At 38.6% G+C, this 25,022-nt stretch overlaps 1 pseudogene; it reads left to right on the top strand.

The window, feature by feature from the left end:
- Positions 1 to 3,468: 3,468 nt before the first annotated feature.
- On the top strand, positions 3,469 to 8,699 carry LOC149204807 (uncharacterized; annotated as a pseudogene).
- Positions 8,700 to 25,022: the final 16,323 nt, after the last annotated feature.

Below are 25,022 nucleotides of genomic sequence, written 5' to 3'. Positions count from 1 at the left end.
AGATGCACAAAAAATGTGAGGAAAACCTAGATCCGATATGTGGGGTCGAAGATTTTTGATATACCGTACCTCGTTGATGGGCGTCGATGTAGACAGTGGTGTAAAAAACTGCGGATCTACTCCAGACAACCTATGTGAGCCCAGATCTGATGTATCACAACAAGTAATTGAATGGATTATCAGTCCTTTCTGCAAGTTCAGGGCGGATATATCCCCATCGTCGCAGTGTTGAGAGATTCAAGCCTGTATGGGTGCAGATACGGCAGAAAATTCATGAAAAAAACTGAAAGAGGAGTCGTGACGCAACACTTCTCGTTCATATCTTGCCCTAGGCAGTGGAGAAATGAAGGGTAAATTGCCGCCATCGCTATCACATTCAAAATTATGTTCATATCTGATATTCAGATGTGTTCGAAATTGGATCTCTTTATGCCCTAATCCCACAGAGCAGTAGCTTCCAAACAATCCTTCTATTTCATGTTCCAGATATGCCTCCCCTTTGTCAATTATTTTCTCTCTTGCAATGAGCCTCATAGCCCAAGACACGTGTAGTCAGACTCTCCATGACGCAAGTTTCCCCTTGGATTGCCTGTGTTGTGAGGGACTGGTGAAAATAAAAAATTCTTTGCAGGTTTAGAATATTTTTTTACAAAATCAAAATTAAAAATTTACCGTGTGTATTATTTATAAACACATAAAAATTAGCGAAAAGACGATTCAAGAAAAAAATTATGAAACATGCATTGATCATTTATTTTCATTGCATTAATCTAATAGATGTGTATAAAAGAGGAATAAACGACGAAAAGGGTTGTGAAAAGTGACACCTACACTTATGACCGCATTCAATATTTCTAAAACGTGGTCACTTAGTTATGAAAAGCCTTAGTGTTGGAATTATTCTCCACTTCGTTCATAGTTGTGACGCCCTCGCATTCAATATTTCTAAAACGTGGTCACTTAGTTATGAAAAGCCTTAGTGTTGGAATTATTCTCCACTTCGTTCATAGTTGTGACGCCCTCGAGTCTCGGGTAGGCGTGCACGATGGGCGAGCGCCCTCGTGGCGGGTGCGTTTTAACACAACGACAATGGGCGGACCTCCGACACTTGGGCGGGTGTAAAAAAGGATTAAGTGTGGCCGCGGACTTTGCCTGGCACACTTGCATTGTAATTTTGGAAATTATCATTATTATAATATATGCGGGCGAACTCATTCGGGAGTTGCCCCTCCCATTCCATATGAATATTGCAGTTTGTTATTTTGGTTTAAATTGTATATGAAGGTGTTATGAATGGTTTATGTTGAAGAACGAAGGTTAAAGCTTATATGTGGGTTATGAGTTAATAATAAAGCTTGGTATATTAGATTAAAAACACGGTTTATCGGTTAAGGCGTAGTCCATAAACGTGAACTTGGCAAAAGTGAGCGTTCGGTGGTGCCGCACCCGCCCAACTAAGAAAAAAAAAAGATTGGGGGCGTGACAGGTGGTATCAGAGCTCGGTCGGAGCTGGCAGTTGACAGGTGAAGATAAGGTATGGAGAACAACCGAGGACTTGTAACCTTGAATATTTGTGGCAGAGATGTTCAAGCGTTGGCAAACACAGGTGGTTCATATAACCTTATATCGGCACGGTTGATAGAAGAAATGGAGCTGATATCTACTATGGAGAACTGGGATATAACCTCGTGGAATTTGACAGTTGGCATGATACGAGATGTACCCGTACAGTTGGAAGGATGTAGAGGTCAGCTGGACTTCGTGGTGATAAATACATATGGCATTGATGTGATGCTTGGACGGGATGGACATCTTCAAATCAGTCAGGCAATAGATGAAGTTGCAGACCGGGAAGAGGAAGTCATGGTGACCGAAGATGTTGAAGGCTTAACTATGATGGAGGTTAGACTTGATGATGATCAAGCTAAGCCCGAATCATGTAGCTCGTGGACATGGACCGATGAAGATACTCATATGGAAGGACCATGTGATGATGAGGATATGATGGAGGCCGAACTTGAGCTTAATCAAGTTGAACCGGGCTCATACAGGTTGGCAGCATGGACGGACACTCACATGGATGGACCACATGATGACAAAGTACAAGGCATGGCAGGTTCGAGAGAAGGTGAAGGGAAGCTCTTGCTTACCTTATGCAGGTTGAAAAGGTTGAAGGAAGAGAGGCCCCGAATCCGAGAAGAACTTGAAGCCTTGGAGAAAAACGTTGAAGAAGAACTTCTTCAACTTGGTTGGACAATGGAGCATGATGATGAGGACTCGATGGAGGCAGAACTTGGAGGTGACCAAGTTGAACCAGGATCGTGCAGCTTATCAACATGGATGGGTGAGGTCACTCATATGAAGGAGCCTCATATTGATAAAGTAAGTATTGGTACTTGTGTTTCATTTGGACATTTGGTAGATGGATCATGTGTAGGAGAGGGCAAGATCAGCTTGCCGAAGCATGGAGACATCTTATGGATGACTATGATGGAACCTTGTATGGAGAAGCAAGGGTTGTTACCTGCTGAAGGACTTGTTGAGGTTTCTTGCTACCTTGAGATGGAAGGTGCAAGGGCCCGTGACAAGGGTGGAACTTGATGACCGTTGTGGATGATTTGGGTCATGCTTTAGCCACATGGCTAAGTGCCCGACATGACTCATGGACAGGTTGAAGGGCACACCCTTGGGTTGACTTCTCATGGCCGAAATTTTGGAGGAGCTATGAAGAAGGGACTCGTGATGACATGGTGATATGGTTGGTGACCGAGTTCACTAAACCGAAGATCGGTGCTTAGACGGACTTCTCATGGCCGAGACCAAGAGATAGTCTTGGTGAACCTTTGGTGGAGGAGCTCATGATTGACATGAGATCGTTGTGACTTTTGGGACATCATATATGGTGACTTGGAGATCCGATGCATTAAGGAGCTGAGGTCGGGAGACTTTGATGTAGTATGGGATGCATACTTCCAAAGTACGTGCATGGGACATGGCTTGGAAGAGTAACTTGATGCAGAGGACCGATGAGACACTTTGAGGTGATGGGGTCACGATGGTGATGACTTGATGGAGACAGGCCTTGTATATGTTGTAGTGATGGTTGCCTTATATGGAGGGGCTTACATCATGGTCGATGCAGTCTTGGTGGAGAGCTACTAAGATGGTGTGTTGTCGAGGACGACAACAACTTCAGGTGGAGGAGAGTGTGACGCCCTCGAGTCTCGGGCAGGCGTGCACGATGGGCGAGCGCCCTCGTGCATGACGGCGGGTGCGTTTTAACACAACGACGAGCGGATGGGCGGACCTCCGACACTTGGGCGGGCGACCCGATGGGCGGATGACACATGGGCGACCCACGCCCGACGGGCGGACAACCGGACGACAGACATGGCGATGGCGTTATGTGGTGCACGCGGGATGGTTCGACGTGGGTGCGGAACAGTTCAGCAATGAACAGCGGATAGTATGACGAGTTGCAGGGCAGCACGACGAACTGCAGATGTGTGCGACGAGACGCGGATTGCTGGACGAAGACGTGAGAGCGCATATTATATGGTGGATTATACGCACATATAAATATGTGCGTGGATGAATTAAATATAATATGTGGGAACAATATAATAATATACGGGACTTATATGTATGATGGGAAGGCCATTAAAACATAAGGAAGAAATTATATGATGAAAAATAAAATAAAGCCGACATATGTTATATGAGAGCTCATGAGCATATGACACATAAGCGAATGATAAAATATAATATATGTGGAAATAATTAAATATAATATACGTGGCCTTATATGGATGATGGAGCGGTCATTAAAAGTATGAAGGAACGTATATGCGATGAAGAATGATTATTAAATCAGGCCGACACATATATTGGAGGCGTATTATTATAATTGGAGGAGTCGGCCTTATGGAGGCACGCATCCTTTGGAGAGAGGATGATACGCTTATATATATGGCATGATAAGATGCCATTCGAACCATCATTCAATCAACGAAGTCACTAGCTCGCAATTCCAAGACAATAACAGCGCAGTTCTAATGCGCATAGCTCATGCCCATTGCTGAATGGATGCGTAAAGGTTATACTTGGAGCCGGTTAATTTGAGGGCGGTTTGGAGATAATATTGCTGACAGCAGGCTGGATATATTATTGCGCAGGTTCATATGGGCGTTTGGTACGCTCGGGTAATAGCGCAGGAGTTAATATATACACAGTAGGTTGTCTCGGCTGGATAAACAGAATTCAGACAGCAGTTGGTCGTATAATTGCACAGGTTTATAAGAGCGTGGTACGCTTGGATAAACAGCGCAGAGGTTTATATGTACAGCGGGATGTCGGGTTTTGATAAAGAGGTTAAGCGTTTACCGGAGGGCTGTTACGTGGCAGAAGCATACGGTATGGTGCAGGTTGGTCTTGTGCAGGTCTACCGGGGATTGACACGTGGACAGAGGCACACGGCATAACTGCGCAGGTTTATATAAGTGCTGGTGCGCTTGGTTAATAGTGCAGAAGTTGTATGCACGACAGATTGCCGGGTTTGTCAAAAAAGGATTAAGTGTGGCCGCGGACTTTGCCCGGCACACTTGCATTGTAATTTTGGAAATTATCATTATTATAATATATGCGGGCGAACTCATTCGGGAGTTTCCCCTCCCATTCCATATGAATATTGCAGTTTTTTATTTTGGTTTAAATTGCATATGAAGGTGTTATGAATGGTTTATGTTGAAGAACGAAGGTTAAAGCTTATATGTGGGTTATGAGTTAATAATAAAGCTTGGTATATTAGATTAAAAACAAGGTTTAACGGTTAAGGTGTAGCCCATAAACGTGCACTTGGTTAAAAGTGAGCGTTCGGTGGTGCCGCACCCTGCCCAATAAAAGAAAAAAAAGATTGGGGGCGTGACAATAGTGATGGCGATAAAAATGAAAACATTAATCAACGCTTTATTACTTACAATGTGTGTTCGTATGCGCATGCCCCTCACTAGAGCAGGGGAGATTTAAATTCTTCCAATTGCCAATAGTGGGCATCCACGGCGAAATCGAGGTTTGTTGACGGATGGAAAAACACTTCAGGATTCATTCAATTAGATGATTGCTTCTTACTTTATGAATATCATTAATTTTACGGCGATTATAGTGACAGTGGGCCGGTAAAAGTTATTTGCAATGGCCACACCAGCAGTCAGCCACATCAATTCACAAATCCTACTAATCACATGCTCTTAAGTATTACAAATCAAGCACTGCAAAGACCTGATTTTTTTTCTGCAAATTCGATCGCTGCCCCTTATAATTCGACAGAGCATATCTACAACATAGTGTAGTGTTGGAGAGATTTAGCGATATTAAACTGTCGATAGTGCCTGAATTCTACCTTGTTAGAAATATCCACATTCCCAAATGGACGTATTGGCTCTCAGTTCGTATCAATGAATTGCTATTTGCGTTCTGTGACAAGTCATGTAATTGTTTAATTAATGCAGAAAACACTTGGCAAACAATTGAATAGCCTTACATTTCAGAATACGAAGAGGTATAAGATGCAGGTTTCACAAACCTGAAGAAAACAGACGCTCGGTTGTTCGTCTTTGATCGACGCGTCGTTAGGTTAATGTCACTAAATGAAATGATCATGCGAATAAGCTTACGTTTCAGAATACGAAGAAGTATAAGATGCACGTTTCACAAACCTTAGGAAAACTGTCGCTAGGTTGTTTATCTTTGATCCACCCGTGGTTAGGTTAATGTAACTAAATGAAATGATCATGCATGTTTCATTATCTATTTTCTTAAATTTTGCATTATTTATTTTTTTAAATTTTGTTGGTCCTAATCTTTATACCTGTCCAAAAATAATAAGCACAATAAATTTTTAATCATGCTTTGTAAAAAATTAATTTAAATATGGTCTAAGTATGTGTTCTATACATGCAAGAAAGTTATTGTAGCGAATTTCATTCATTGACTACAAGAATCAAAAAGATTAACTAAGAAAATGATTAACTTGTCGATTTGGATAGGGAGAACGCCTATCGTCGTAAATATACTGTTGGAAGACAAGTGCTGCCACTTTGGTTGCTTCCTAGTTGAGGGCAGAGAAGGTTATTGAGATACGACAACTCCTCGTAAAGTTGAAGGAGAAGGGGTTCGTCGCTGATGACAAGGCAATTCAGCAGCACATGAAGAGCATGGTTAGGTTCAACAATGTAGTCATGAATATGCTGTTTGGGCAGTATAAGTAAGTGATAGAAAGAATGAAATGCACATATTTCTGAATGATTTTATGCTTGTAATCTTTTTGGTACAATGAATTCCCATCACTCATTTTGCATGAAACTGTTCAGCGAAGAGCATTATTCTTTATAGAGCGGGGGCAGTGCAAGTAATTCCACTTTTTCAATTTTTTCGTAAACTGTTATACTTCCCACCCAATACATGGGTATCCAGAACCTGCAGCAGCTGTTGGTGTTCCCGCTTGGCACAAGCTAGTTGCGAAGATAAGCTAAGCTACACATTTCAATTTTCTAAAACACAATATGAGGGGTGATTGCTCGTAGCATATTGTAATTTTCATGCTTACCTCCCTCTCATATTTGATTTCAAATTTGGAAATTTTCCACTTGACTTTGAAATATATTTCCCACCAATTACATTTTGCTGCATGTACGTGAGAACAGTTAAAGTAAAATGGGTCTGGCATGACTATGTCACTATGTACTTCAGAACATTTAACGTCAAATTGGTCTGGTGTGACTACATCACTACCTACGTTAGAAGAGTTCAAGTCAAATTGCTCTGGCCTGACTACGTCAGAAAGTGGCAAGAGCTATTTCCAACTCTATTGATACATTAATGCTCTCTTAAGAGACTCTAAAGACAGTCTTGGGACACAGGTTCTCACATCGGTTCCCTTCTCCAGCTAACAGATTCTGATTCCACAATGATTGAGATATGCATGATGCCATCATCCATGTTGTTGTTTGTATTGATGCCCATTGAAACGAGCGACATGTGTATCATGGCATTTCGTGTATCATATGTTATCTACCATCTAATATTAATTGCCACCAAATTTGGAATTGTATAATGGCGCTCCAAATTGGAATTTTGAATATCAGAACCCACGCTGCTATATTTTGTTAAAATTGAAAGAAGCTTTGGTCGGTTATAGTTTCTTTGATCAGCATGAGCTTCCGGATGAGTTTGGCACTAATCGCAATTGCAGTGGTTCTTGCTATCGTTGCCTTTATTGGGGAGAAAACTCATTTTAGCGTTGCCATTGGGATATTGGGATTTTGGGTTTATGTATCACATGACATGCTATTGCTCTGGAAGATGGGAAGGCGTAGTTTCTTTGCTCAGCATGAGCTTCTGTACGAGGTCGGTGTTGATCGCGATTGCGGTGGTCCTGGATATCATTGCCTCTACTGGTGAGAAAACTAATTTTAGCATTGCCATTGGGATATTGGGATTCTGAGTTTATGTATCACATGATACACTATTGATCTAGAAGATGGGAAGGCGCGCATGCCTCATGGCATCATCAACCTACCATAGCTGATTCCAATAACAATTCTCATGCATTTTATTGGGCCTCTGTAAGTCTCAGGTTTATCAACAGGGATGTGAATAGGGGATTGTAATTCTAACATAATTACTCTTACAAGTTTGGCTCAGTGTACTTCTGTAAATTTCTTATTCAACATTTTCCACCCATATACTAGCCATAATTCCGATCTTCCCCTACCCTAGATCTTATGCTGCTCACTGACCTCCAGCCTGGTGGCTTCTTTTCATAATGTCTGTCATTGGAATCCCCTCTGAGGTACTTGCTTTTGATCGCTTCAGTGGAGTCCAACATTTGGGCATTTTAAACTCCAATAGGACTCATTTTGATAGGAAAAATTTAAAATAAGTCGGGGGTCAGAGCGAAGAAGAAGATAACACATGGTGTGTTGCAAGATACGGTACTGACCCCATTAGTTTTCAAGAAGCTCTAGATTGGGCCTGTGGCCCTGGTTATTCAAATTGTGGCCCTATACAACCTGGTGGGTCCTGCTATGCGCCCAATACTTTATTCGCCCATGCCTGATTTGCATTCAACAAGTATTATCAAAAAAACATGAAGGCACCGGGGTCCTGTGATTTCCAGGGTGCTGCAATGCTAATAGATGTCAGCCCAAGTAAGCCCAATAATATTAATATTCCCCCTTCCCCAATTTGCAACTCTATTGTAAAAAAAATGGAATGCATGTTCATTTTATTGTACAGTTTGTTTGTTGTTTGAGCAGTTGATTTTTCTGCAGGCTTCTTCTAAAATGCTTGTGCTTTTGTCACTAGCCACGCAGGTTACCCTGGCTGCTTCGACGCATTCAGGTAAATTCATGCGCTCAAGTTTTACTGATATAAACCATTTAGCGTTCTCTGTCAAGGTACAGAGTACTTCACTGGAATGGCTCCTGTAATTCTGCATGCATGACAGTATATTTTGCAACCCAAGAACAACTGGTTTTATGGTGCAAAATAATGTGTTCGGTATTTTGTTGTGTTTTTCAAGGTCTGGGCAAGAAGTTGCTGATGTGAGTGGAGGGCCAGAAAAGAAATCTTGCACTTCTGCGCTCATGCTGCCTTTGTTTCTATGGTTGTCTCTTATTATCACTCTTCTTGTGCCTTAAGAGACTAGACTTCCATGAATGCAACCTAGTTGCAGATTTTATGCTAAATTTGTTAAAAGCAGTTGGCAAAACAGCCTAGTTGAAGATGTTATGGTAAATTTGTTTGCTAGAAAGTGTGGTATTTTGGAAACACTGGCTTGCTCAAATTTTGATTTTGATTATCAGGCTATTATAGAAATGAGGTGATAAAATTTGGAAGGAAATGAACACTGTAAAATATTAGGCTTGATTTTCTTCTTGTAGTGTGGCTTATACGAGAGTCGAGCATGCCCAAGGCTTCAAATTCAAATGAATTTGACTGTAGCTTTAATCATTAAATATTGTACTTTTTCCTTCCTTTCACCTCTACAACTTTTGATGTCTTTTAAATGATAGTAGTGGTTCTCTGTTCTGATCAACTTTGCAAAATTATAAATCACTCATAATTCAAAATGGTTTTAGAAGACAATGCAAACAACAATATTCTAGGCACATTATGAATTTAATTTTTGTGATCACCTATCCTTATGAAAGAGAAGGGCCTTGAATCAAGGATCAGTGCAAAATGTATAAGGGCCTTGGATCAGGGATCAGTGCAAAATATTTACACTGGGTTTCAGGAAATGATATCTCATTTTTCACAACTTTTAAGAACTAGGGATATATTATTGTTATCCTATAATTTTAATACCAGGTAAGAAATGGTGAGCCAAAATCTTATGTGAGGTGAGCCAAAATCTTATGTGAGGTGAGCCAAAAAGTTGTTGAAGTGTTATGATTTCTTTCCTATGTTGTTGTGAATAATATAAAATTGCAATGAATTGATAAATATCTTTGAATGGGAGAGATGCATCTCAATGGTTATAACCTATTGGTAAGTTGCTTGTAAAAGGTGCAAGGCCTATACACAAACCCTTAGACTGGGAATGAGTTGATCACTTCACTAATTGGTTTTAAAAAGCAATTCAACTTTTTTATTTGGACTAGGAATGAGTTGATCACTTCACTAATTGGTTTTAAAAAGCAATTCAACTTTTTTACTTGGACTGGGAATGAGTTGATCACTTCACTTTTTGGTTTTAAAAAGCAATTCAACTTTTCTTTCTTATGAAGTAAAAAGTAAAAGACAAAAAATTCTGCATAAATGTTATTAGAAGTATGGATAAATGTTGTTAAGAGCATAGACACGGTGTATCAAAACTTTTAATAGGATATACCTTTTAATACCTTTAATATATGGCTCTTAAATTTTATTATTATTATGCCAAGCTTTTATTAAAAATGAATTATAGGTTGCAATTTTTATTAATAAAATTCATATTTAAAAAAAATTAAAATAAATGTTTTTCATGACGTTGTTTCCAATTTTATATATATATATATATATATATATATATATATATATATATATATATATATTAATTTTATTTAATTTATTTTTTATTACGTAAAAAATTAATTTAAAAATAATCTATATATTATTACTACTATAATTTAAATCGCTCGCTAATCAGTTTTGAAAACATTTTAACCTTTATATTATTTTTAATTAATTTTTTAATATTTGTGATATTATTTTTAATTAAATTTTTTAATATCTCTGCGTTCTGTGTTTAGTTTGGAGGAGATATAATATTTATAAATAAAACAATAGTTTGGAAGAGATATGGTATTTGTAAAATTAAACAATGTTATTTTGGTTTGGAATGTGTAGGCTTAAATTTTTCAATGTGATTTCTTCCAAAATTGTTTTCAAACAGAAAAATGTTATTCATATTATATTAAAAAATTAAACTATAAAACATATTAAAAAAAAAAAAATTGGGTATTTAAAAAAATGTGAAATTTTATTATTAAGGTTTAAAAAAATAAAAATAAGAATGTTTTGTATTATCAAGATTTAATATATATTCAAATGTGAAATTTAGATAAATATTAATAATATTAATAAAAATTAATATAGTTTTATTTAAACTTTAGAGTTCCAATTGTTTGCAAGAATCAAATGTCTCTAAATAAAAACCTTTCTACAAGTTTTTGCATTCAAAAAAGGTTAGTAACCATAAAATATTTTATAATACACTATTGAACAGATATTATAGTAACAATAAAATGGAGTATCAAATAAATAAAAATAATAAAACATAATGTCAACACAATTAAAAATTAATAACAAGTAAAAGTAGTCGTAATAATAAATTGATTGAACTCAATTTGTTATATTGTAATCTTGTTTTTATTAATAAAATTAAAACAAATTTTCACAATACATATCATTGTAAAATAAAATTAAATAATAATGATTCATACAAAGCATATAATCAATAAACGTATAAAATTTAATAAATTTAACTCATATAATTAGAAAGAAAATTATTTTTAAATATCTAATTGTGAAATATATAAATATAAATAATAGTTATAAATTAATATCCATTTTATCATATAAATTAAAATAATTATCCATATTCACTTTAATGGAGTGTTGGAGCATATATATAAAGAGGAAGGAGTGAAGAATTCTCACTTAGCTACCATCTGAGGCATTAAATAGGGAGCTAATTATCCCATTCAATAACATATTTTTATTATTATGACTATATAAAACATTAAACTAGAAATTTATCCCTAATATTATTAGAGTTGCCTTATTGTTTTCTAAAGGCTAAGAGTTTCCCTATTGTTTTCTAAAGACTTCATTACAACCTACTTGTGGGATATTTCTTACGTTGCATCCCCAATTGTGTTATGCTTGTGAAGGCCTAAGCCCCCTTGGTCGAGATTTCCAATGTTCTTCCGTTACATTTGATTGGATTCTTTGCATAGTTCAAATGCCCATCAGTGTGAATGTGGTTGGTAAGAGAAATGGTGGGTGGGAGGGCCAACACTAAGATTCCATTGTGGTCTTCTGGAATGCATTTACACCAACACTGTTTGTAAATTTGTTAAATTTCTAATACTCTTTAGTCTTATTATTACAATGTTATGGTTTTGGTTTAGGAAATTGGTCTTGTTATCCTAGTTAGAGGCTTCTTTCATATGTTGTTGTTTGTGGGGAGATTATTTGGTTCTTCTTTAGTTTAAGAAGGACCTCTACCAAATGTAGTTCCCTATCAATTTTCACATTTTTTATAAACTTTATAGAGCTTAAGAATATGTACTTATTCATAAGAGGTTATTGTTCAAATTTAGAGGGGGTAGAATATGGACACCTCCACTGAAATCCTTGCAATTTGGTGTTTGTTGTAACTTTAATATTAGATTATTATTATTATTTATAAAATTTTGAAATATATATTTTTTCTTATTATATCCAAAAAATAGCTCAATCACATAATCAATACAATAATTAAATTAATTAAAAAATATTTTATATTAAAATAGATTTGTTACTTAAAACTTCCAATAATATTATTTAAGTAAATACATCTTATACACCAACGATTTGGTGTGCATCCTTGCAGCTTTTATATATATATATATATATATCTATATCTATATATATATATATATATATATATATATAATTTTGATATTATTATTCTCTTTTACCTGGTTTTAAATCTTGGGGTCCCTATTGAGTGACATCTTTATTCTGTGTGATAAGGCTCAAAGAGTAAGCTCTCGTGCGAGTCTAGACTTTTGCTAAGTCATAAATTCCTAATATATTTAGCTTACGGTTATTGGATATACTCTAGCATTATAGTGACAATTTCTAAATTTAGCATTTATTTCTTATAATTAACAAGTATGAAACTCAACTCATTTAATTGATATTTTTATATTCATTTTTTTTGTCTTTTTTCATTTGAGTATTTTTTTCTTTTTCCATATAATGAGACACATTAACATGCTTTTACTTTTAAAACATGTTTCTTCTTTTCTAAGTAAGAACAGTCAAATGTTGACTTGGAAAAATGCATGGCTTACAGTGTAAGGGCATCTTTCCGGTATGAAATCATCTCATTCTTTTTTTCTTATTAATATTATTTTTAACATGTTTCTTCCTTTCTCGGTAAGAATAGCCAAATGTTGACTTGGAAAAATGCGCGACTTACAGTGTAAGGGCATCTTTCCAGTATGATGTCCCAATTAGACTTACAACGTCTCATTTTGGATGGGATTCTAGTACCAAACATTGTGAAGTCCAATTGGGACATCATATCTTTTTAGTATGACGTTCCAATTAGACATTACATCGTCCCATTCCAAAGGGGACTCTAGTTCCAAATAGTGTGAAGTCTATGTGGGACATCATATTTTTCGAGTATGATGTCCCAATTAGACTTCACACTATTTCGGACTAAAGCCCCAAACAATGTGAAGTCTAATTAGGACATCATACCAGAGAGATCCCCTTAGAATGTAATTAGTGTATTCCACCTAGTCAACACCAACTGACAAGGATTTTCTCTTGGTTAAAAGAAGTAACTCACATGGGTTGATATATGAAAATGTAAGAAGGGAACAATCAAGAAATCATAGGATGAATGGTTATGTGAGTGTGTAGAAATAGGAGGTAAAAAACAAAAATCACTTTCTCATGCAAATTGTGACATACTTAGAAAGGTGCATATTAAAGACTATGACTCAATATTTTGGAAGAAACTAGTAATGGGAATGGGGGAAAGTACCATTTTTGAAAAACTTGGAAGACCCAAATTTGAAAAAAAATAAAAAAATCAGCATGTGTGCATGGGAGAGGGCAAGAGGAGAGAGACTTTGGGTACATAGTTTTGTAAATACAATAAGGACAACCAATTTAGATACCCAATGGAATCCTATGTGAAATTCATCCAAGAAATTGCAATTGGTCCCTGAATGGAAATATCTGTAAACATGTATTGAAAGTTGAGATGTTAGTGAGTAACACTATTTTGGGTGAAAATGTAGCACCTGGTGTCAGTGATCCCACTACAAAAAGGCCTAGAATTTTATTTGATTTGAATGAAACACATATATTGGGCCCAGAAATCCAAACAGAGCTTTCACCATGCTTTGATTCTCCTCCCAATATGAATTATCATAATGAAAAAAACATTGATAATTTAGAGAATTTCTCATATAATATTGAATCAACCAATGTACGACAAGATAGTGCATTCTCTGAAGATGATGAGATGAAACGTGTTAACTCATCAACTCATGAAAAATTGAGATCCATAATACCTACAAATTTGGAACATGCATATGCATTGAACAACTTGGTAGACAAAGCATGTCAAGAATACAACAAAATGTTTTTCAATACTATAACTCCATCTAAGATCACTACCAAGAGAAAACATAGTTTCTTGAGTCCAGTAAATAAAAAGAGGCGATGTGGTCGCAATTCAAAATCAGGGACGTATGAACTACAATTTGAAAGGGTGGTATGAGTTCATGCAAGGAAAAAAAGAATGGATGAACAATTGGAGTCATATTCTCAAAAACAAAGAAATGTGGACCACATGTCTGAGATAATGCAAGATTCTATTATACCCAATATTGGTATGGAAATTTCATGCTATGCATTGTTTTATGTTAAATGTGATATATTATCATGTTCAACACATTTGCATAACTACATGAAATATTTTTATTGTTACAACTGAGGGACCCACATCTCACAACATTCCAAATTGTCGAATTCATTTATCTGATGAACATGCTATTGAAAAAAGATCTAGCATTGGGAACATTGCTTCATCCATTAACATCCCAATATCCTCCCCAAGGGTGCTCCCCCCTATTGTAGAACCAATTAGGATGTATCATCGCCCACACCCACCACCTTTTTCCTTCATAAATTCTTCCATCCATATAACCAACTTTGTAATACCTTCCCAATGCTCATCCCTACCCTTCAGTCATTCACCATTCTCATTTTTTCAATCATCCACCCTTAACATTCCAATTTCCCCCTTAGGTTAATTCCCCAACCTACAGTGATTCCCACTATCGTACAACCGGTCAGGGTGCATCGTCGCCCACACCCACTACCTTTTCCCTATTTCACTTCCACCATGCCTTTATCCAGCACCCATGAACCATGCCTATATCCGTCACCAAGTGCTCCACCATCTACCCAGGAAGGACTGTCTTCTCCACTGCCTCAGATCCTCATGGCAAGAATGAGTATTTGATCAAAATATCATCATGAATTAATGAAATTGATTATATGCCTTTCAATTTTTACAACTAATTGATTATTGTAATTTTTGCAGAGATATCAATTTGGAAATCCACCTGGGAGTGCCAAGAGGGACGAGGATGACTTATAGACCCATACTTTAGATCGAGCACGATGTTGTTTTTCCATTATGTCATTTATGGGCATGAGATTCCATTATCTATGTTGGAAATGAAGTTCTATTTTGTAAAAAAGAAACATGTATAGTTGGACCTATTTTGAATAAAAATACATAAATTTAGACTTGTGTTTATGACATCATCTTGATTGAATTTTAAATCCTTATGTGGATGTGATGTTATATTCTATCAATGTTACATTACTTTTGATGAATGTAGTTGTAATGGATTTTGCTTTTATTATTTAAAAATTATCAAGTTTACAAGTTAAGTTACTTTTATATCTTATTTCTGTATATGCGCAATTTTTGTATATGGAAGTTGCGCATATATGGTAGATGCACATACATAAAAGACGTGCATACACGGAAGATATGCACATATAAGAAATTTATGCATATACGGAAGATATGTGAATATACGGAAGTTGCGCATATATGGTAGATGCACATATACAAAAGATGCCCATATACGAAAGATATGCACATATATTGCGTATATGCACAATTTCCGTATATGCGTAATTTCCGTATATGGAATTTGCGCATATACGAAAGCTATGTATATATGGAAGATATGCGGATGTCTTCCGTATATGCACAATATCCGTATATACACAATTTCTGTACATGGAATTTGTGCATATATGATGCAAATACATAAACGACGTGCATATATGGAAGATATGCACATATAAGAATGTTAGGGATATATGGGAGATATGCACATATCTTCCGTATATGCACAATTTCTGTATATGTGCAATTTCTGCATATGGAAATTGCGCATATACGGAAATTGTGCATATACGGAAGATATGTGCTTATCTTCCGTATATACATAACTTTCTTATATGTGCACATTTCTGTATACGTGCAATTTCTGTTTATGGAAGTTGCGCATATATTGTAGATTCACATATATAAATGACATGCATATACGGCCAACTCCAGCTCGTAGGTAGAGTAGCATTGCTCATAATCCTTCAGTTTACGTGATTCATAAGCTATGACCTTCCCTTCTCGTGTTAATACTCCATCGACACCCTCCTTACTTGCATCTGTACATACTACAAAGGATTTTTCTGGATCTGTTACTTTTAGCACCAGGGCGGTAAAAAGAAGTTGATATAGTTGCCCAAAACTTTAACGACATTCCACTATCTAGTGGAAAGCAAGCCCCTTTTTCTAAAGTGAAGTCTTTGGAAAAGATATTTTTGAAAAGCCTTTAATAAATCGGCAATAATACCTTGCCAGGCCCAAGAATGATCTTATGTTGACAACGTTTTTCGGAGTGATCGATTCCATAATAGTTTTGATCTTTTGTTGATCCAAAATATTTTGCTTATAGATGTGTTAAATAATTACATGCATAAATTGTAGCTTAACATAGAAAACTTAATGTGCACATGAGACAAGAGGAGAAACACATAAAGCATGAAAGAAGACAACAAGACTTCATAACGGAGTTTTTCTGACTTGGATTACATCTTCAGGCCTTGCTCAATCAATGGGGAGGCCTTTATTCATTAAGTGGCATGAGAAAGAGGAGTACAAGTATCAGTTAGAAAAAGGAGTCTTACACCTCCATACTGAAAATGTTGAAAAAATGCATAATTCTGATGGAGAAACAAATAGTGCCATTGCATTCGTGGCATCGAGAAGAGCTGAAACCATATAAAATTTGTCAAATTCTGACAAAGTGAAAATTGGGCCCTCCTGCAAAATTTTACCGCGAACTGCGTGCACTTCCTCCTTTGCCTAGGCACACTGACAAACTCTATTTAATTATAATATGGGTGGAAGATTTCTCAATAATTCTATTGGTGGAGTTGGTTTGATATCTATTTAATAAGGAGGAGGTCAGGCACTCAAACCCTGCCTCCTCCTTTTATAATACATCGAATCTCTTTAAAATTTAAACAAACCCTTTTTTTAAACTATGGGTCGATTCAGGCCCGCCTTGGGTGGCCTACCTAGTGTACCCACCTCCGCGTTTGCAATAATTTTTAATGATCTATTGTTTTGTTTGTTCAGAGTGGGCATGGTTGGGTCTATGCCCCAAGGGTCGACCCATCACCTGTTGTTGGTTACAGTGTCAAGGTCTCGGAGGGGTCGAGGGTCATGGCCCACCCCTCCATATTTAACATTACAGTTACGTTTGGGTGGCGGGGTTGGCGGCCTGCCACCCCCTTTTTTTAATATTTTTTTGCTAAATAAAAACGAAATGGCGTGTTTTTGAAAATTTGGTTTTGGACCATATGAGTCTTCTAAACTAGGCCACGATTTCACTCGGAATCTAGCCAGAGTTGCCCGGATTCCATCTGCTAGGAAAGTGCAAATTGTGTCCTTGTTAAACCTACCCAGTCATCAAAAGTCAACCCAAATTTGACTGCTTCTATCTCCTTCAAATGGACTGGGATTGGAGTGTCATTCGCGCTGTTGGAATCAAGGCGATGAGCACTTCGATTTGATTTCAAGTTCATCACCTTTCCACCACTTTGAATTTTGAGCTTTTCCCATGCCAATGTGTCTAAAGATCCACCTAGATCAATCCTCCCCATTGAGGAGCTTTGTTATAGACATTTTTGTGCCTTACTGCTATAAGAATGAAATGTCCATAATTCAAGGGATCCAAAGTCCCTAAAGATGTTGTTACAGCTCCTAAAGGAACAAGGTCAACCAATGACAGCTTCTCCCAGAACTTCTCCACCAAAAACCACTCAGAAATAGTCAATTCAGGATCAATTCAGAGGCTCCACTAGCTGCCTGCGTTGAAATGCAGAGACTACATTGGCTAGGTGCACTGCAACGCAGGTGGAAGCACTACCTGGGTGTGCTGAGTGGGAAATGACAAATGGCAAGCTCATTCAACGAGGTGGAAAGACCCTGGAAGCTTCCAGAATCTTCTCCAATGACACTTGCCTCAATGAATTCGACTAGTGATGAGTAAGAGGTTCTCAACCTCCAAGTGGAAGCAAGAACTGACAGAGAGAAGCCACAAGTCAAAACATAAGCTGACTCATCCTCTCTGCTTACATCTATATATGGATCTCTCACCCAGAGGTTCAGGAGGGCTGGAATTTTGTACTTTGCAGAGAATTGTTGTTGGTTTGAGATTGAGATTAGTACATTGGGTGATTTATGCTTTGTTGGAGGAGAGGAAGGGATTCCTTTGCTAGGAGGTAGATGCTGGATCGGAACTCACTTGGTTGTATCTCCTCTTGGACTTTTCTTATTCTATCAATAAACTATTTGAGTTTCTCCTACATGTTGTGTACCAATGATGTTTTGTTATGCTTACATGTTTAGCTTAATCTGATCTTGAGCTTTTTATGAATGTATATCTGTATCTTTGTGTAGTTTCTCTCTCTTGTGATCTTGCAGGAATTCGGTGAAGCTGGGCCGGTGAAGGAGCAAGAAGCTGGGAGCTACTGAAGAGAGGAGTGATTTGGATCGACAAACTAGCGGAAGACACAGGTTAGTTACATCCTTCTTCCTCATTTACATTTCATAAAGAAGAATACTCAATTAGTTTACCTTGTTTGTTGCTAAGGCACTATCACACCTTAGAGTGGGATAGGGGCATTCCGAATTGGATACTTTCCCCAACAACAAATTGGCGACTCCACTGGGGAGAGTATCTTGTTAGTTTATTTGTGTTTCTATTGTTGTTCTTCTCATAAACTGAGGAGTGCCGAATCGAAATGCATTTGCCATTTTCAAATGCAAAGTAGAGATCTGCCACTCTAGTCCAATCACTGGGCCTGTTTTTATGATCTAAACAAACAGATCCACAAGTGCTCTAACAGCCCTTTGTGATAGATCTTAGTCCTCCTTTAAATCATCCTCCTAATTGTACCTAATTTATAGCTTTTATCCGGCCAAAAACTGTAGATTAAACTGCAAACCGTGACCCAAAACCGAGAGACAACTCTCGTTTCTGCTTTAGCGCAGACTCTATGAAGAGGTTCTGCATTTCAACGCAGGTCCCGTGAAGGCTACCTGTGCTGAAGTTCAGTTTCTCTGTGCTGAGGGTGCGCTGATCAGCCCTTGCCTTGTGCAGCTGTGGTTCCCTGCTTCCTTTTGCTCAGTTTTATCTCTATTTTTTTGCAGCCTGTTATCAGTCAGTGTACCTATCTGAAACCCCTTTTATTTGCCTCAATTCCACCTCAGTTGTATAAATAAATTGTATTTGTTCTTTGTGTATTTGTTACATCATTTGCAGTTTCCCATTACAAAAGTAAACTAGTCATACTTTCGCCCTTAGATCTAGACGTGTCGTAAGTGTCGTTTTGATCTTAGGAGTGAGTTTGTTTCCTGTTCACAGTTGATTGAGCTTTTACTTTTGCTGTTTGGTTTGAATTTATGCATTTCTAGTGTCTAAACAAGTAAATCATAAAGTGTCGTAATCGTCTTTTTGATTTCGAAAAAGGAACTTGTTTATGTTTTCACTTGAAATCGAATTCAAATTTGTACAACAGCTTTCTTTTTAGGCATCAATATTAAGAAAGTGAAAACAAATGCATGCATATGTGCATTTTCATTTTGATAGTTTGCATGCTTTGATTTAGGAAAAGTGCATCTACAGTGTGCTCTATGCTCTTTGAGAAAAGATTGTGTCTTTATTTTCCCCTTGTAGCTAGGATTTTCATTGTTGAAAAGATATAAAAGCTTGCTTATCATCTTTAGACTGCATTTAGGAATTGTATCATACATCTCGTGGTGATCCAAAAAGGCAAACTTCTAAGAAAGATCAACCTAAAATAAATTGAATGAACTTAAAAACGCTTTGTAACTTAACGCACAACATAGAGGTCTAGGCTAGAGACGTGTTCCGGCGTCGTAAAACCTGGTGACTGTCGATCTCGATGATGGTTGGGTGATTCCTCCTGAGAGACGATAGCGCCAGTACGGATTGTGCTCCCACGTACCGTCGAGTATATATTGGGAGACCCCTATAGGCATAAAACCTTTATCCTTAGGAAGCCGTGTCAGCTGCCCTACTAATCGCAATGCACTGAACACAGCATTCGGGAAGATTGATCGCCCGTACCTTAAAAAGTATTATGCGGTTTTGCGAAAAGTTTGGCACACCCTCTACCTAGAACTCCAGAGCAGTTCCTTTTGGCCTTCTTCAGACTCTATAATGGGAAAAGTCCATCGGAGCATTTGTCACTTCGGGCTCGTTAAAACATCGAAGGAGACTAGAGTCATCTTTAGCTTTTTCTCGACTCTTTAAAATTGAAAAAGCAAGTTGTGTCTAAAGCGTCTAAAATTCATTTAATTCGGAAACATTTTTCCCCTTTTTGTATTTTGGTTGATCGAGTAATCCACAATCGTGGAAGAAAGTCAATTGAAACCCTGTCGTTCGCGAAGGCTTACGAGTCAACCGTCTTTGTCTCTGGAATCGAAAACAGTACGGACAAAGCGAACTCGTTTAACCGGTTCGAAATCTCCTATCAAAGTTAGAACAAGTGTTCCAACAACATTTGAGATTCCGGTTACTCCAAACATTTCTGGAAACACTGCCTCTACAGAAGAAGTTCAATGGCCACAGAGGGACAGTGATACTGATCCTAGTCTGAGAGCAAACACTTGTGTTACTGAACCAGTTCCATCTGTAACCGGTTCAAAGAGTCTTGTTCCTCAAACATCTGTCGCTGTTGATTCAACCCCTTCTTCGGCACCAGAAATATTTTACGGACCTGACATTCTTCCCCTTCCACCTAGTTTGATTGCGATAGAGGAAATTGTAGAAGATCCACAAGCAAGTACTCCAACACATTTTGGAGTCGGGGTCACTCTATTTTCTTCGACATCAGAAGTTAGTCTACCACCAGTGGAAGTTCCTGTAGAATCGCTAGGTAATCTTTTTGATAGTCTCAAAATTTCTGAACAACCGTCAACATCTAGGACTGTGTCGACTGACACAGCGATAGCAGAACTCCCTGCCGTCACTCCGACAATGTTTGTCGGCATACCATCTGTCCCGACTAGTTCACAACCGCTAGAAGGAGTCCATCCAGGGACTATTTCGACAGTATGGTCCGTTCCTGTTTGTTCCTTCGGAATAATATCCGGCAACTCTTATGTTGAGACTCGCCAAATTGATCCATTTGGAGGTCACTTTGGGCAATCCAGTCCCCAAGGGTAGACAATCCCCTTGAGTTCCGGATTGCCACCGTATGGGGGGCAGTATGCCCTTTCATTACCCCCTCTGGGAGGATATCCATACGGGAGTTCACAACAGTATTCAGGTTATACTGGAGTTACATCAAGTAGTTGGGTACCTATACTACCCCAACAACCAAGGGTTGTGTATTCTATGCAACAATGTGTACCTATCTCGAACATCCCGACTACACCAGCTATTGTGACCGTGTCGCAAGTTCAAACGTTGCCTATTGTATGTCAACCTCAGATTTCTCAGGTTGTAATGCAACAGCCCCTTGACCCTGTGACTCAACCACAATCGCCTACTGGTGGGGCGACACAGGTCCAAACGGGTACAATTACCCCACACCTTGGTCCAACGGTTAGTATAGCGCAACAGAACATGGCTTCGCAACCGTGGCTGGTGCAATATCAACAACCACAATTCCAACAAGTATACCAAGGTTCTGAGCAGCAGATCTTTACGAACAGTGGACAACCGTACATTCAAAACGGTCAAAATCAACCACTTTACAGTGGTCATGTCCACCAACCGTATCAGTCATACCAGCATCAATTACATTATGCTGGTATGCAAAGGTCGACTGCTCAGGCAATTCCATCGTATCCTAGGTATGCTTCACCTAATCTGAATCAACAGTTACCATTCGTGGCAACTTTAGAGTTACCCAATTTACACCGGTTAACAAACGATCCAATTGCTTACGCCCCTTGGTGGCCAGCGATTCCTCACAAACTTCCTTCAGATATTCCTAAATTTAATGGAAATCCAGGTGAAGACCCATCGAATCACGTGATGAAATTTCATCTATGGTGTTCATCAAACACCCTAAACGATGATTCGATAAGGCTTCGCCTTTTTCAGAGGACGTTAACGGGTCCAGCGACAAAATGGTATATTGAATTTTCTAGAGCTTCGTTCGACAATTTCGGCACCTTAGCCACGACTTTCTTAACCCATTTTCAATTACCGATAAGGTATGAAATGGGAACAGAAATCTTAACCAACTTCAAACAGACAACGGCCACTCACATATCTGATCATATACATGAGTGGCGACGTCATCGTAGGATGGTAAAAACGTACGTTCCCGATCAGCTATTAGTTGAATGGTTTATCAAGTCGTTACTTCCTGCCATAACGGAAGATGTGGCGAAGGGGGGAGTCGTAACGGAAGAGCAAGTTATCGCTCGTGCGCAATATCTAGACTTGGTCTATACTCAGTCTGGCACGCTCTACGATAAAATACCTAACACCCCTAGACCGGAATTCTCAATTCCTCCTCCTCCTAAATCAAACAATGACTCTCATGCCGGTGATGGCATGATTGGCACGACAAACGCGAAATCGACAAAGGCCAACTCCAAGAAGGCCCGTAAGATTTCAGATCAAAATGCAAAAGATGAAATTCTTGCTTCGGAAGTAAATGCCGTATCAACAGATAAGGGCAAAGAAACCAAACAACCAAGAAGCAAGAAGAAGCAAAGAAAAGGGAAGAAGAAGAAACAGGGTGAGTCATCTCCTGAAAAAACTTCTTCAAACCCTCCTGGAAATAGGAAACCACCCTCAACGGGATGTCACATATGTGATCAGGATCATTGGACCTCACAATGTCCATACAAAGCTGAGCTTAAAAGATTCTTTAAGAGTTCACAAACCTCAGCCGTGTTAACTGATCCGTTTCCAAATCCAGGCACAAATCTAGTTGATAGTGGAAATGCTTCCCCGTCGCAAGTGCTAATGTTGTCGATTTCGGAGCAACAAAATGATGCTTTGATTTCAACAAGGAACAAAGATTACGGGAATCCGCAGCTGTCGAACGACAAGGAAAAAGATCGACCAAGCAGTTCGACAACAACTTCGACAGAAGTTGTACCACCCATCATTCCTGAATTAACAATAAAACCGCCAAAGGGAGTAGTACACAAGTCGACATTTAATCCTCGCGCCAGAGCAGAGCAGCATTATAACATAGTGGAATATTTGGCCCAATCACCATCCGCTATGTCGACTCTTGAAGTACTATAAAATTGCCCATCCCAAAGGCAGGCTTTGTTATCAGCCATTGGTGGGGTTGATCCTAAGGATTCCAATCTTGTATCCTTTGACCACAAAGGATACGATCCTCAGTTACCGGCTCAACTAGCTTTCCTTATCCAAGTGAAAGCCCTCAACAAAACTGTTCATCGAACAATTATTTATGAGGGGCATCTACATGTATTATGTCGATGAGTTGCTGGAAAACTTTAGGATCTCCAACCTTGTCACGATCCTCGACAACATTAAAAGCATTCGACGGAAGGACATATACCCCATATGGTATCCTAAATAACTTGAAGGTTGAACTAGGGGGAAAAACAGTAGAAATAGATGTTGAAGTCATCGATGGGAATCTTGATTACAACATCCTACTAGGAAGACCGTGGATCTATGCCATGGCAGCTGTTGTGTCGACCTATTTTAGAAAGATTGCATTCCCCTTTCAAGGGGGGATTACGATCATCGACCAACAAAACTTCCTCCCTAATGGTTCACAAGTTACAGGAAGCATTCCCATGATCCATGGAAGCCCCCATTCGCTTCAGAATATCGGAGTAGGCCTACTAAAAGATCCTATACTAATGGGAACTTTCGCTCTTCCACCTCCGATCGACTTGGCGGAAGTAGCGTTGATAGGTACCTGCAATATGATAACTTCCATGAAGATCTCAGAAGACGATATCGACATGGATCATGCAATGGTTTTGCCCCCAAGCCCAATAGAAATATTGCAGCAATCAATGTTTCTGGCATGGGAGGCGAACCCAAATCAACACTCATCAAGCGTTTGGGTAGATAGGTCTAGAGAATGTGGTAGCCCTTTAGATCCTTGGTCGAGAGTGCATGGAACCGACGAAGGAATTCTACAATCAATGTTGATTGAAGGGACACCGTGGAATGATTGCCACCATCGTTCCCTTCTTCCAGAATATGAAGAAGATACTCAAGATGACCTTTATCACCCTACAGTTTTTGAATTCCTATCAAATACTGTAAATACGGTGGATTCCGAGCGAAACTTATCCAATATTGAAGAGACTATAGCCATAAATATCTCGACTAAAACAAATGTTGTAGAGAATATTTATGTCGGCAAAGGTTGTTCTCCTTTAGAACTGGAAATATATAACGCTCTTTTTCGCGAATTCAGAGATGTCTTTGCTTGGTCATATGACGAAATGCCAGGCATTGACTCGAGTATCGTTGAACACGAAATTAAGATGTATCCAGATGTCAAACCGGTACGACAACGGCTCAGGCAGGTGCACCCCAAGAAAGCCGCTGCCATTAAGGCAGAAGTTGAAAAACTTCTCCATGCTGGTTTCATCTACCCGGTTCCTCTAACCGATTGGGTATCGAATATTGTCCCTGTTATGAAGAAACAAGGGACAATTAGAGTGTGTCTCGATTATAGGGATGTAAACCAAGCTTCTCAAAAAGACAACTATCCTACACCCTTCATCGACCAGATAATTGATGAATGCGCCGGATGTGAAATCTTTTCATTCATGGATGGATTTTCCGGGTATAATCAAATAAATATCCGCCCGCAGGACCAGTCAAAGACCGCATTCATTTGTCCGTGGGGCACATTCGCATATAGAAAATTACCCTTTGGTTTAAAGAACGCAGGGGCGACGTTTCAGAGGGCAATGAATTATGCCTTCCATGGCATCAAGAACATCGTTCAACCATACCTCGACGACCTTCCGGCTCATTCGCGAAAGCGGACTGATCATCCGCAGCATTTAAGAGCGATATTTCTACGTTTCCGACACTACAAGATACGACTCAATCCACACAAATGTGTATTTTGCGTCAGTTCTGGTCGTTTAC

This window comes from Pinus tabuliformis, chromosome 1_2, assembly GCF_031772625.1.
Source record: "Pinus tabuliformis cultivar Carrire ecotype Pingquan chromosome 1_2, CPIR1, whole genome shotgun sequence".
Classification (NCBI taxonomy): domain Eukaryota; kingdom Viridiplantae; phylum Streptophyta; class Pinopsida; order Pinales; family Pinaceae; genus Pinus; species Pinus tabuliformis.
This window is presented reverse-complemented; position numbering and strand designations above follow the sequence as displayed.